Source organism: Canis lupus, chromosome 1 (assembly GCF_011100685.1).
Source record: "Canis lupus familiaris isolate Mischka breed German Shepherd chromosome 1, alternate assembly UU_Cfam_GSD_1.0, whole genome shotgun sequence".
In the NCBI taxonomy this organism is placed as follows: domain Eukaryota; kingdom Metazoa; phylum Chordata; class Mammalia; order Carnivora; family Canidae; genus Canis; species Canis lupus.
Genome location: NC_049222.1, coordinates 46,771,296 through 46,785,105, shown reverse-complemented (window position 1 = coordinate 46,785,105; position 13,810 = coordinate 46,771,296).

The following is a 13,810-nucleotide window of genomic DNA, read 5'->3' as shown; positions in this document are numbered from 1 at the left end:
CAAGGGAGTAGGCAAAGTTGTTTTTAAACATAAATAGCCTTAGAGAACTAAAAACTCCAACATATATAGGTAGCATGTAAACTGCAATATGTATATATCATATATGTAGCATACTTGACAAAAACAAAAAAACTCCCCTCTAGGGGCGCCTGGGGAGCTCAGACCATTAAGGGTGGGAGGGTCTGACTCTTCGTTTTCCACTCAAGTCTTGATCTTAGGGGCTGAGATTGAGCTCCAGTCAGGCTCCACGCTGAGCATGGAGTCTGCCTGGGGTTTCCCTCCCTCTCCTTCCCTCTCTGCCCCTCCCCTTGCACTCTCTCTCTCTTAAATAAATAAATCTTAATCAAACAAACCTCCTCTCTCCTACAATTTTATCAAAGTAACAGATGCAGGGCTTATTTCACATGGTAAAAAAAAATACAATAGCATGGATAAGATGATAATATAATGTTATAATACATTCAATAGACGTAAATCAACATAATATAATTTATTTTTCAAACTATTAGTTCAGAAAGAGGGTCACACACTGGAGTAGTTAAAGGAGTCTTCTTAACGGAGGAGCACTTAGGAATTCCTAAAAATCAGGATAGATTGTTTGGATGGATGGACAGGAAAAATTACAGCAAATATTCTAGATCTTCTGAGACAGTTTTGATTTCAAATATATCCATAGTCCAGGAAATATGGACTCTCATAAATGCTAGAGCAGGTGCCCTGCTTTGGGGATTGTAATGTGGTCAGTGTGGACACAAACAAGTGCATAGAAGCAAAATAGGAGGTGGCAAAGCAATAAATCCAGGGAATCACTCCTTAAACAGAGCCCAGAACGAGGGTGGGTGGAGCAGTAAGTATGCATCATCTCCCATCATCCAATCACTGCCTGTCTCCAGTTCTAATGCCCGCCCCCTACAGTAAACCCGTTTCACAGCCTGATGTCCCAGAAGGGAGAAACATTTGCAACTGTTGGAAATGTGATAGAATAAGAAACATGCAATCCAGTACGTGCAATCGGCTGCCTAGATTGTGAAACAATAGTCATGGTTCTATTTGTTCAGTGACAGGATAAAAATTGCAAATCTTTCATAAGATAGAAACTCGAGAGAGTTCTGGAGCACATGGTTCCCACAGTGTGCCACCAGGTCACATTTTGCAACCCTGCTGCTCACCCCCCACCCCTCCCTAGCCCCATTTATTAGCCAGTATTTGCTCTTGGAGCACAGAGTGGAGTGTTTGGGTGAGATTTTGCTCAAACACTGTAGGTTTCTTGATTTTTCTTTGCTATTATAATGGAGAGCAATAAGGTAGAAAAAGGGAAGCTGGGACTCAGAGTCGATAGAATAAATAGAGCAAATAGAATTTTACATTTATTTTTTTGTTTTGCTTTCCAGGCTATGAATAAAATGCTTATAAACAAGGAAAAAGTGCTCATAGGATACATAAAATGTAAATAACATTAGTTCATTCAGAGGAAGAATCTCCTTAGGAGAAGAGCACTTCATAATTTTTAACTTTTCTTGGGTCTTAGGTCCAAGTTTCATCACAATAGTTAAAAATTGCTGTACTTTTTGGGGCCCCTGGGTGGCTCAGTTGTTAAGTGTCTCCCTCTTCCTCTGCCCCTCCCCCACTCATTCTCTTTCCCTCCCTCTCTCAAATAAATAAATAAATAAATAAATAAATAAATAAATAAATAAATAAATAAAATCTTTTTAAAAATTGCTGTACTTTTTATACAATAGGAGGGTTCATGAACAGCTACATAAAAATCTGAATAGTCAGTCAAAATTCATTGTTTTAATGCTGTTTTTCAGTTTTTTGTTGATTCTTAAGTCTCTTCATTTTATTATTTTTACTTAATAGGAGTCTTGTTTTAATTAAGAAAATCCAAAGTCTGGTACAATCAAAAGGCCAAAGCAAGGGGACTGTCATCCTGACAGAGGGCTACTGCTTCCCATTACCCTCGTTATGCTAGGAAATGCCAGGCACCTCACTGTAGTCATAAATATGAGGTTTTCCTTCTTGGTCGTGTCTTATTTCACTTAAAGCCTCCCTTTTAGAATTTCCTAGGTTCCTATATTTCTCCTAAGTCTGTAATATTATCACTACATCCACACCAAATTAAAATAAAGATCTGTACAAGATCAAAGGAGCCTTGTTTCTTGTCTTCTTTCACCGCTGTTCCTGTCAGTTGATTCAGCTGTCAACTGTGGCCAGAGCAGCTCTGAACACATGGTCATCTAATTCATTAGCGTTTAGGCAGGGCCTCAATCTTGCCATTAGCACATTTAGTCAAACACATTTCTGAAACACATTTAAAAAACATCTTGTAGCATCGGTCTGTGCTCATAAAAAGATCAACCTGTAGGGTACATACACACAGCCTAATATCTTAATGGATAAACCTGCTTATGAAGTGTATCTAGTTTTGTTTTTGATTTCGTGCCCTCTGAAATTGTCTTCAAATTGGTGAGAAAGGCAGATTCTCCAGGAGGAAGGGAAATGAGAAGCATCTGAGTGTAAGTAAATGACTTTACATGCTGACTTCGTATGAATTGTAGAAGTCAGTGATTTTTCCAGTGACCTCTCCAATTTGACTGTGGAGTCCAATGATTTTAAGAAGATTCTGTAGCAGGGGCACCTTGGTGGCTCAGTCAGTTAAGTGTCTGCTTTTTGGTGGCTCACATCATCATCTGAGGGTTCTGGGATTGAGCTCCACATCTGGCTCCTTGATCAGCAGAGAGTCTCCCTCTGTCCCTCCCCACCCCACCATGCATGTACTCTCTCTCTCACAAATAAAATTTTTTTTAAAAATATTTAAAAAAAACGAGAGAAGATGTTATAGCAATGGTGCTAGTGAAAATGGTGAACAAAGTAAATCTAACTGAAGATAATATGTTAATATAAACTCAAGTAGTTGAGTTTGGCCTAACCAAAGAATGCTTGTTACTCCTTTTTAGCTACATGGAAGGCCACAATCAGGGCAATACATTTTGATGCATTATTAACTTTCTTCACAACTTTTTTCTTAATGAAAGATATTTATTTATTTATTTATTTATTTATTTATTTATTTCCATATTTATTTATAAAAGAGTAAGGGAGCCAGCGGGAGGAAGAGGAGGAGAGGGAGAGAATCTCAAGCAGGTGCTTGGCTGAATGTAGACTCTGATGCATAACCCTGAGATGATGAACTGAGCCGAAATCAAGAGTGAGTCACTCAAGGGACTGGGCCACCCACGCGCCTGTCACAACATTTTTTTTTTTAACTCAGTTAATCGAGTTACTGATTCAAAGCCATTTATTGAGGGCCCATACTGTGCCAGACAATATGTACTGAATTAGTCTTCTCATTTTATAACACTTCCTCATCCTCCTTTTTCCTCTTTCTCTAAAACCTCTGAAATTTTCCTACTTGGATCTGACTTGAGCTTTTCCCTTAGTTTTTCTTCATCATATGGATGTGAAATTTTCCCAGAAAATCGATTCCCACCTGCTTCTTCCTTCTCAGAAAGGAACATCCTTCAACTGGAGAACTGGAAAGTATCCACTTATTTTAAATATAAATACAATTATGCAAATATATGACTATGTTGTTTCTTTAGTTATGAAATAATGAACTTGGTTGTCGACTTCTTTTGTCTGCATCCTTGCTTTTTTGGGAATTTCTGTTCATTTTGAGAACCATCTTTCTTGCATTCCTTACTGAACGGACTGACAAAGACAAAACAGCTTAGCTAAGAGCCAAATAATTTCAGCAACTCTGAAAACCTGCAGGAGAGCATGGCCAACAAAAAGCCTTCATCCTCTGTGTTTACACTGGTACTGATCTTAATGGCACGCTGTTAACTCAATGTAAAGCTGTGCTTTTAAAACAATTCAAGTTCAAGGGCATCCAATCAAGTTCCAGCCCTATAAAGTATTTGCAATAACAATCTAAACTGGCATATATGTTAAAGCTCACCCTGGGCAGCTTAAATTTACACGATTAGCCTGGGACTTGCTCATCATAGCACCGGGAAGCACAACCTCATGATCAAGTGCAATTCACATCTCACAATTCTAGGAATCGATGTACATGGATACACCGTTATATTATTATTAAATCCAATTGCTTTGCAATTAACCCAATATGACACCTATACAAATGATTCAAATAAAGAGCCTCATGTTTCACAGGAGACAATCAATAAAGTGAAATCACAGCTACTGACAATGCCAGCAATTTGGCTTGTTACTATAGTACTACATTTTTCTCTGGTCAAGGCTGATATTCCCCTTAGTGAATCACAGCTACCATAACTTTCAACTATTGGCAATGCCCGTGCCTCACTAAAGCATAACATTCAAACATGTTTGGCCATTCCTAGCCCATCTTAGCTGAGTCATGAAAAGTTACAATCAATCTGGGATGTACTAACTCATAAATTTTCCTTCTTTGCTCCCCAAATGGAATTAGGACTTCTTTCCCCAGAAAAGGCTCCTCAATGACAAAAAAGAAAACAGTTGCATTTGTTCTTAGACAAACACTCATTTTTATTCTTCCCCCTGCACAAATGTTTTACAATTAGATGTCTGAAAGCACAACCAAATTATAATAGCCCCTCTCTGTTATTATTACTGTTGTCACTATTATTCTGTAGCTTCATTATCTCCATTTTAATGAAGTATTTTACTTCACAGTTATAAGCCTGATCAAAACCAACCTTTTGCAAAAATATCACAACCTTCTTATTATATCACCCTCTTTTGGCAGATCTGGCCAGCATGCTTTTCAGCCAGACAATTTGGTGTAGAGAATCAATTTCTTGAGAGCAGGGACAGTGAATTTCCTTTGGAGAGCTAACAGAGTAGTGTGTAGACATTCAGTAGGTGTTTATTGACATCCTACTCAAGAACTACCTTGTTAAGGCCTCATAACACTTTTAAGTGGACTGAACTTGACTTCATGGAGCATTCAGGACAGACACTAACCCCAAAATGTATCTTTTCCATGTCTCTCATTATACTTCCATGTCTCTCCCCCATCTACTCCTTTCCAAAGACCAGTCAAGTCAGGGTATGTTTCCATGAGGCCATTTTTATCTGCTGAAATGGAGGGACTAGAACATTGCATATGCAGAATGTCTCTCTTTCTTAACACACAGTGTGAATGATTGAAAACAATGACTTATTTAATACTCTAAGCAGAGTCTGTTCTCCATGAATCATACTGTATACATAACGGTGATGAAAATGTTCAGCTTGAAATTTCTCCCTGGCCTGGGAGGAAACCATGGGGGTGAATCATACTGGTAGTGATGACTGTCCTAAGGAAGCTAAATTGAGAAGCCACAGGTTAAAAAAAGGAGTGCAGAGTGAATCCCTACTAGGAATGCAATGGTCATAGACTCCCAGAAGGCAACAGACGCCCCCTTCTGCTGCTTACACCCGGGCAAAAGCCTGCAGAAGAGCTCCCCGACGTTCACCCACAACAGAGAGACTGAAAGCAGAGGAATCCAAACACAATCTGTGAAGTTACCCAGGGTTTGGGAAAAGAGACGAGACGTCTCTTTGAGCGAAAGGAGATAAATGGCCGCCTGAAAAGAGGAACACAAGGGCCCACACTCACTCATGTGAAAGAAATTCATTTAATATCAATTGGATTAGAGATGGAGATTTACATGGATGGCATTAGAGAAGACGAGCATGTAAGAGACAGTAAAGATGGACATCAGTCATTTGCTATAAAACTGTAAACAGCATCGGGGACTTCGGATACAATATGAAGTGGGAAAAGGGGCCACTAAATTTTAATTAAACTATGATTGCAATTATGTAAAAATACGTGTGCTATGGACAAAGACTGCACAGGGGTAGGGAGAAATGAACACAGTTATTGTGTCAGTGTTAATGTGGTGATGTTATTTGTTTTGCATTGTTTAAATCGTGTGGGTATGGAAGTGAGGGCCCGGAGGGGAGAGACTGTACAGAGTTGGGATAGTCGAGGGCTGCACAGGGCTCAGGAAGCCCTGCGCTTGAGATTTATGCACCAGGCCAGCTATGAACCCAACCTTTCTGAGCCTCGGTGTCCTTATAAAGTCTTGCTGGAGACTGTGCAAGGAATTAAGATGAGAGCGCTCTAGAGACCAGAGATTTTACAAAGGCCTAAGTGCTAAGAACCTGGCTGGCTCAGTCAGTAGAGCATGGGACTCTTGGTCTCAGGGACAGGAGTTCAAGCCCTACACTGTGCTTGGAGCCTACTTAAAAAAAAAAAAAGTCTGGAACTCAGAAAGTTATTCTGACTCTTCTCGGCAGTCCCTTGGGGGGGCTGGACAGGATGTGTCATCTCTAACTGTATGATGCATCGTACACATTACCAATACTTGTTGTCAGGCTATCCAGTTTTCTTAAAACCGTTTTAGAAAAATTTATTTTTTTCTTCCACTCGAAAGGACTTGAAATGCTCCCTTTATCCTATGTCTGAGTTTATTTCTGAACTCTTTTGTCCCACAGCTTGCCATTCTGCTTTATCTATTGTGGCTTTATAGTATTTTTAATCTGGTAGGACACTATATATATGCCCAAAACTTACAGTTTTGTAGTATATATATATATATATATATATTTGTTTTTCCAAATAGGATCCCGGGTAGAGTGGGAGCTCTTAAGGAGGAAACCTGAGATTGGGCCCCAGGAAGTAAAGAACCAGACTCAGGGTATATGGCAATGTGGCAAAGTCTTAGGCGAGCCTTTGGAATCAGGGAAAGCTTAATGCAATTCTTGATTTATGACTTGCCATCTGGGTGACCCAATGTACATTACTTCATCTCTCCAGCCTCTTACCTCATCTGTAAATTGAGGATAATACCTACCTCAAAGTGCTGCGGTGTGGATTCAGTTACAAAATGAACATGTATTTCCCTAGCATGGTGCCTGGCTCATGGCTGTCGCCAGCCTTCCCTGCCTTTGTGAGTACTCCTTGTGGTGAGGACACCACGGTTTTCTTGAACCTGCAAAAGAAGTGAAGAACTGAGAATTGTCACCAAGTTCTACATGGCATTCTGCAGTCTGCTTTCATGGGAACAGCATTTAAATTGTACATATGTATTAAATTGTACATATTGTACAGCATTTAAATTGACTGTGGCAAAGCAGGAAATACTGTGTGCCATATAATTCATAAAGTGCACTGTCACTGCACAGCCAAGAATGTGGGATGTCAAACCGATAGGAGTATCAGGCAGCGTATTCCTGTCAGACCTGAGAGAACAGAGCTCAGGAGAAGGGGGAAATTGCTGAGGGTGAAGGGAACAGGGCAGGGAACAGGTGAGAAATAATGAAGCCTCTCTTTTCTCTTCTGCTCTGACAAGTTTGGAATTTAAGTGTTTTGGGGGCAGAGTTCACATCCATTACCTCCCTTTTGATAGTTTCTAAAAGATTATTGAATAATATTAGCAATATTTGGTAATTCAAATGAAGAAATGTCACACAGGGCCTCAGAAAAACCCTCTGTCTCTGAGAGTGGCCAGGATGATTTTGCTGGAAGCCTGTCTTCTCTCCCTGGGAAGTGATGGACGGAGTCTGATCACAATTACTTTTTAATAGAGACCTATTGTGTGTGATAGAATCTTGGCCACTCAGATGAAGTAGAACCAGCTGGCCAGCCTGGGCAAGAATGATCTTTCCAGTAGTCCTCCCTCACTCCTGGCTTTAGAAGAAATCAAGTCCAGTTAAAAAGTATTTATTTATTGAGTGATTTGGGACCTAGCACTCTAAAAAGGTATATGACACTCACTGGCTGAGGTGGACAGACAAGAAATATGACAAAATAATAGGTACCACCTATTGAGCCCTTGACTTGTGCTGTGCCCTGACTTACATGCTCAGTGTACATTATCTCCGATTCACGAATTCTTTCCACAAATGTTTCTTAAATTCTTTCCACAAATGTTACTTGAGTGCCTATTATGTGCTGGGCCTTCTAGTTATTAAGAATACCACAGGTCCTGAGGAAGAGGAAATTCCTGCCTTTGGGGGAACTACATTCTAGTGGTTATAAGCAACTGAATACGCAATGTCATTTCAGGTAACAGTAAATGCTAGAGGGAACAGTAGAGCAGGGTAAAGGGATAGAGCGAGATTCTGGAGTGGGTAGGGAACATTTTATTTTATTTTTAAAAAGTAATCTCCCCACCAAACGTGGAGCTCAAACCTACAACTCTAAGACCAAGAGTCGCATACTCTATGGACTGAGATAGCCAGATGGCCCCGTAGGGGACCTTTTGGGGCAGGCCTCTCTAGAGGGATGGAGTGAGCTATGCACAGCTGGGAGGAGGAGTGTCACAGGCAGGGGGAAAAGCAAGTGCGAGATGAGTGTGGTATACCCAAAGGCTCTGCATGGCGGGGATGGGCTAGGGAAGAGGAGGTTGCAGAAGAAGGAGGAGAGATAGGTAAATCACTAAACTACATAGGGCTTTGAGGGAAATGATAAGCTTTTTGGGTTTCATTCTGAGGATGTTGAGAAGCTCTCAGGAAATTGTGAACAGGTGAGAGTTACCTGGACACTGACTCTAAGATGCAGATCAGCACACAGGAGGTGGTCTCTCCTGGCCTGGAATGTGAGAGAAGCTGGATTGGGTAGAGTCTAAGCGTGCATGACCCACAAAGATCTCACCCGACCTTCTGCAGGCCCTAAGGTTGGGATGATCCTTTAGAGTTTTCCCAAACTGAGGCAAAGGGCTGGACCTTGTAAGCTGGCCTTAGCCAGCTTATGTCTCCCAAGAGGGGTTGCAGACCTGGGCTAGGCAACCCCGTGGGGGCCAATGCCTGAGAGGTTTGCAGCTGACATCCCAGCTGGAGCTGTGACAGCTGACTCCTGAAGAGGGTGTCTGGGTGGCATACCCCAGCATCCACTACAGATTCCTTTATGTATTCATTCTTTCAACACTCCTCCAGGTTAAGCATTCTCATTTCCTTTTTGGGACTCAGAGGGCAACCTGTTCAAGGTCACATACCTGATATTTTGGATTTGAACTTGGGTTTTTCTGAGTCCAAAGACCACGTATTTAAAAAAAATTGTGGTAAAATACACATACCATAAAATTTTTCATTTTAACTATTTTCTAAAGTTTTATTTATTTAGTAATCTCCATACCCAACATGGGGTTTGAACTCACGACCCCAAGATCAAGAGTCTCATGCTCTTCTTTTTCTAAAGATTATATTTATTTATTTGAGAGAGAGAGACACATAGGGAGAGAGAGAGTGTGTGAACGAGTGGGAGGAGGGAGGGCCCGACAGAGAGGAAGAAGTCAGGCTTCCCATTGAGCAGGGATCCTGATGCGGGGCTTGATCCCAGGACCCCGAGATCATGACCTGAGCTGAAGGCAGACGCTCCACCATGTGAGCCACCAAGGTGTCCCAAATCTCATGGTCTTCTGACTGAGCCAGCCAGGTGCCCCTCATTTTACCTGTTTTACAATTACAGTTCAGCAACGTTAAGTACATTCACATTATTGTGTAACTGCCACCACCATATGTCTCTAGAACTTTCTTCATCCTTCAGAACTGAAACTCTGTACCCATTAAACAATAATGTTACACTAATATTAATGTTAAACATAATACTATTAAACAATAACTCCCTATTCCCCTCTCCCTCCAGCACCTGGAAAGCATCCTTCTACTTTCCATCTCTATGAATTTCACAGCTCTAGGTTCCCTATATAAGTGGAATCATACTATATGGTCTTTTGGTGCCTGACTTATTTCACTTAGCATGATGGCCTCAAGATTCATCCACATTGTTGCTGATGTCAGAGTCTCTTTTTTAAGGCTGAATAATACTCCATCTTGTGTATATACCATGTCTTTGTATGTGTGTTTTTAAATATTTTATTTATTTATTTGGATTGGGGGACAGATGAGGAGAGAGAGGGGCAAGCAGATTTCACGCTAGGTGCAGAGCCCAGTGAGGGGCTTGATCCCACCACCCTAAGATCAGGACCTGAGCTGAAATCAAGAGTTGGAAGCTTAATGGACTGAGCCACCCAGTGGCACCCCAAAGTGCCACGTTTTGTTTATTTTTCTGTTAATGGGCATATCGGTTGCTTCCTCCTTTGGCTATTGTGAATAATACTATGAACATTGGTACACAAATATCTATTTGAATCCCTGCTTTCAGTTCTTTCAGGTATATACTCAGAAGTGGAATTGTTGGGTCATACAGTAATTCTATATTTAATTTTTTGAGGAACTGCCATACTGTTTTAAACAGCAGCTGCCCCACTTTAAATTCCCACCAGCACTACACAAAGGTTCCACATCCTCACCAGCACTTTATTTCTTTCCTCCTCCTCCCCTTCCTCCTTCTCTTCTCCTTCTTCTTTTTCTGACAATAGCTGTCCTATGGGTGTGATGTGGTATCTCATTGTGGTTTAAGACCATGCACTTTTCACGCCACCATGCTCTCCCTCAGAAAGGAATCAAAGATTGCCAGCATGCATCCAGTTCCACCATTCCATTTGTGAGTGGAAATTATGACAACACTAGGTCAAGATCTAAATTCAGTTAATCTCCTTGGATTGACAATGAGCTCTAGAAGATCATTGAGACACTCAGACACCTAAAGCACAATATAAAATTTGGCACCATATACCAAATTGATCTTTAAAGGTTTTGCTCAAGTACCCTAAAATAGTTTAGAAAAGTATGCTCTTCTTCGCACATTTAAAAATTGATATTTACGGACGTGTGGGTCGCTCAGCAGTTGAGTGCCTGCCTTCAGCTCAGGGTGTGATCTCCGGGTTCTGGGATCGAGTTCTGCATCAGGCTCCCTGGGCGGAGCCTGCTTCTCCCTCTGCCTATGTCTCTGCCTCTCTCTCTGTGTCCCTCATGAATAAATAAATAAAATATTTTTAAAAAATAAAAATAAAAATTGATATTTATAATAAGATTATAAATTTAAATAGTTTCAAAGAACATAATCCCCAGCATATTGTAAATATTGACATTTTTAAATGAAACATCACTGTCTTAAATGCATCCAAATGGAATCCAGATCTTAGAACAGCTTGTTATTTGTCATCATCTGTTTAAGAAATACACAAATAGGGCGCCTGGCTGGCTCAGTCGGAGGAGCGTGTGACTCTTGATCTCAGGTTTGTGAGTTTGAGTCTGACCTTGGATGTAGGGATTACTTAAAAATTTAAAAAAAAAAAAAAAGAAATACACAAGGTCATCTTTAGCAAGCAAAAATTGCCTATTGCTGTTTTTCTCTTTGAAATTCTGTTTACATTTTACTTCCCCTTCAGAATTTTATGCTAATATCTTTATGATTGGACATCTTTTATTGAGTATCCCTCACATTTTTATCTGTCAAACATAGTATAAAAATTAAAATTTATACACTTTAAAATTCCTGCGACCATAGGCTCTAAGTGATTCCTGGGGTGAGTTATCATTACTAGTATTGCACAATTGATCAAAACAACCTAAATGAATATACAGTTTTGATAAATACTAACATTGAAAGTAAAGTTTTATTGGAAGTTTGCATTTCTTAATAAGATAGATGATGCTGTCCTTTTTCTCAAACATTGCGTGTATTATGGATAAGTATTACTTTATTGCTAGAATGATGGTGTTTAGCATTCATTCTATGACTAGTTTTCATTTCTTAGAGATGAAAAATCCTTGTTCTTATAAATGAGGAAACGGGAATGCAAAGAATTTTGTTATAAAAATGTCCTTAAATTTTTGAAATGTCTTCTGATTTATTTGTCCCAAATCTCATAGTAATCTATTATCAAATGCTAGTTTTAATGATCTGTCGGCTAATAGTTTCACTATTTTCTCCTTCCATTTTGTTGAAAGCAAGATACTGGAAACGTCCTGATTCTCAAACTATTTGTTATACCCAGTCTGTTATAGGTCGAGCTGCAGCCCTCCAAAATTTATATGTTGAAGTCCTAACCCCTAATTCCTCCAAACGTGATCTTACTTGAAAACATTGTTGCAGATCTAATTAGTTAAGATGAGGTCATTAGGGTGGGCCCTAATGCACTATGACTGGTGTCTTTATAAAAAGGGAAAATTTGTACAGAGAGACAGACATGCACAGAGAGAAGAGGATATGAAGACACAGAGAGGAGATGGCCATGTATAAGCCAAGGATCCCGGAATGGATCCTTTCCTCTCAGCCCTGAAAAGGAACCAACCCAGTCCACACTTTGATCTTGGAGTTGTAGCCTCCAGAACCGTGAGACAATAAATTTCTTTTTTGGAGCCATTTGTTTGTGGTTCTTTGTTCCTGTAGCTCTAGCAAACAAATGCATGGTCCTTATAATCATTCACCTCCCCAACACCTACACCAATATTCTCCATTTTTCCTTTACTTGGTGCCCAGGAAGATTTTTAAACCCCACCCCCCTCCCCCAGCAAGGCACTCCAGTAGAATTGGGAGTAAGAGAGAGGGACACCTTTCTGAAGGCCAGTGGCTCAGTCAGTTGAGTGTCCAACTCTTGATTTCAGCTCAGGTCAGGATCTCAGGGTCATGAGATGGATCCCAGTGATGGAGCCCAGTGAAGAGTCTGCTTGAGATTCTCTCTTTCCCTGTCCCTCTTCCCCTCCTCTCACTCTCTCTCTCTCTCTCAAATAACTAACTAAATAAAATATTTTAAAAAGAGACAGGGAAGGGAAGAGGGAAAGAGGGAAGACTTTTGTAAACTGAGGGAAGAGCCATTGTGAGAGGAGGGCAGGGGTATTTGATGAAAAGCATATGTTGAATTTGAAGATATTCATGTTGCCTTCCTTCCAAATATCCTTGAGAGTACATTTCTTTGGAAAGCCGTAGTCAGCCCTAGAGGAATAGGTGTATCTGCTTTGAAGATGGCTGTCCTGAAGGGTGGAAAACTGACTGTAATTCAGGGGTGTGGAAAAACTTTTGTCAGTTGCAGGTGTTGTGACATTTCCGTGGAGGATATGACATCTGCCGGCCTTGTGTGTAGAATTTTGATTTGTGACAAGGGGAAGGAAGGGCCTTCCAGCTAGGAAATGGACATCTGACTAGCGGGTGGTAGAATGGGATCAGCTGGACAACAGAAGATCTGTGTCATGGGCTGAGGGGCACCAGAGATCTTCCCATGAGCAAGTGACATGAAAGTGATGCTTAGGAAGATGAGCCGGGCATCAGTTTGGAAGATAGGAGGGGTGTGCGGAGGTAGAAGGTAGGAAGCAACCCAAGGATGTGGTCATTAACACGTGGCTCTGCGTAATGATGTTGGAAATGGAGAAGTGGCTTCTTGTTGGCCTTGATGGAAATAGAAATTGCATGCTCCTATTATGGTAACTCACAGGAAGACTGCTTGGCGATCTTTATTTCAGATGGGCGGCCAAGTCCCAGAACTAACTTTCTGCCTTTCTTCCACCTCTGCTGCTGCCTTCTGTATTGGTGAAATGCTTAGTCTTGAAAGACTCTATGCTTTTCAGCTAGTCAAGTAGAGGTACAACAGGAGCGGCATCTCTCTATTGCTTGATTGATCCTTTCATGAGAAGGATGAAATGAATAAATGTATGGGAAAACACTTGGTTAACTGTAAAATACCCTGCAAATGTAAAGATAGGACTATTCATTACTCTTTACTCTTATTGTTACATGCTACTCTTTCTTAGAGGTAGTGAAGAGGTTTTCTGAGTGCCTCATTTAACATTAGCCTCCAGTAACTGACATGCAGGTAATAGAGGCCCCATTGTGTGTCACCTGAGAATTTTGTTGGGCTTCCCTTTCAAATTGGGAAGGTGCTATGATACCCCCTGCTGAGCCCAACTGGGG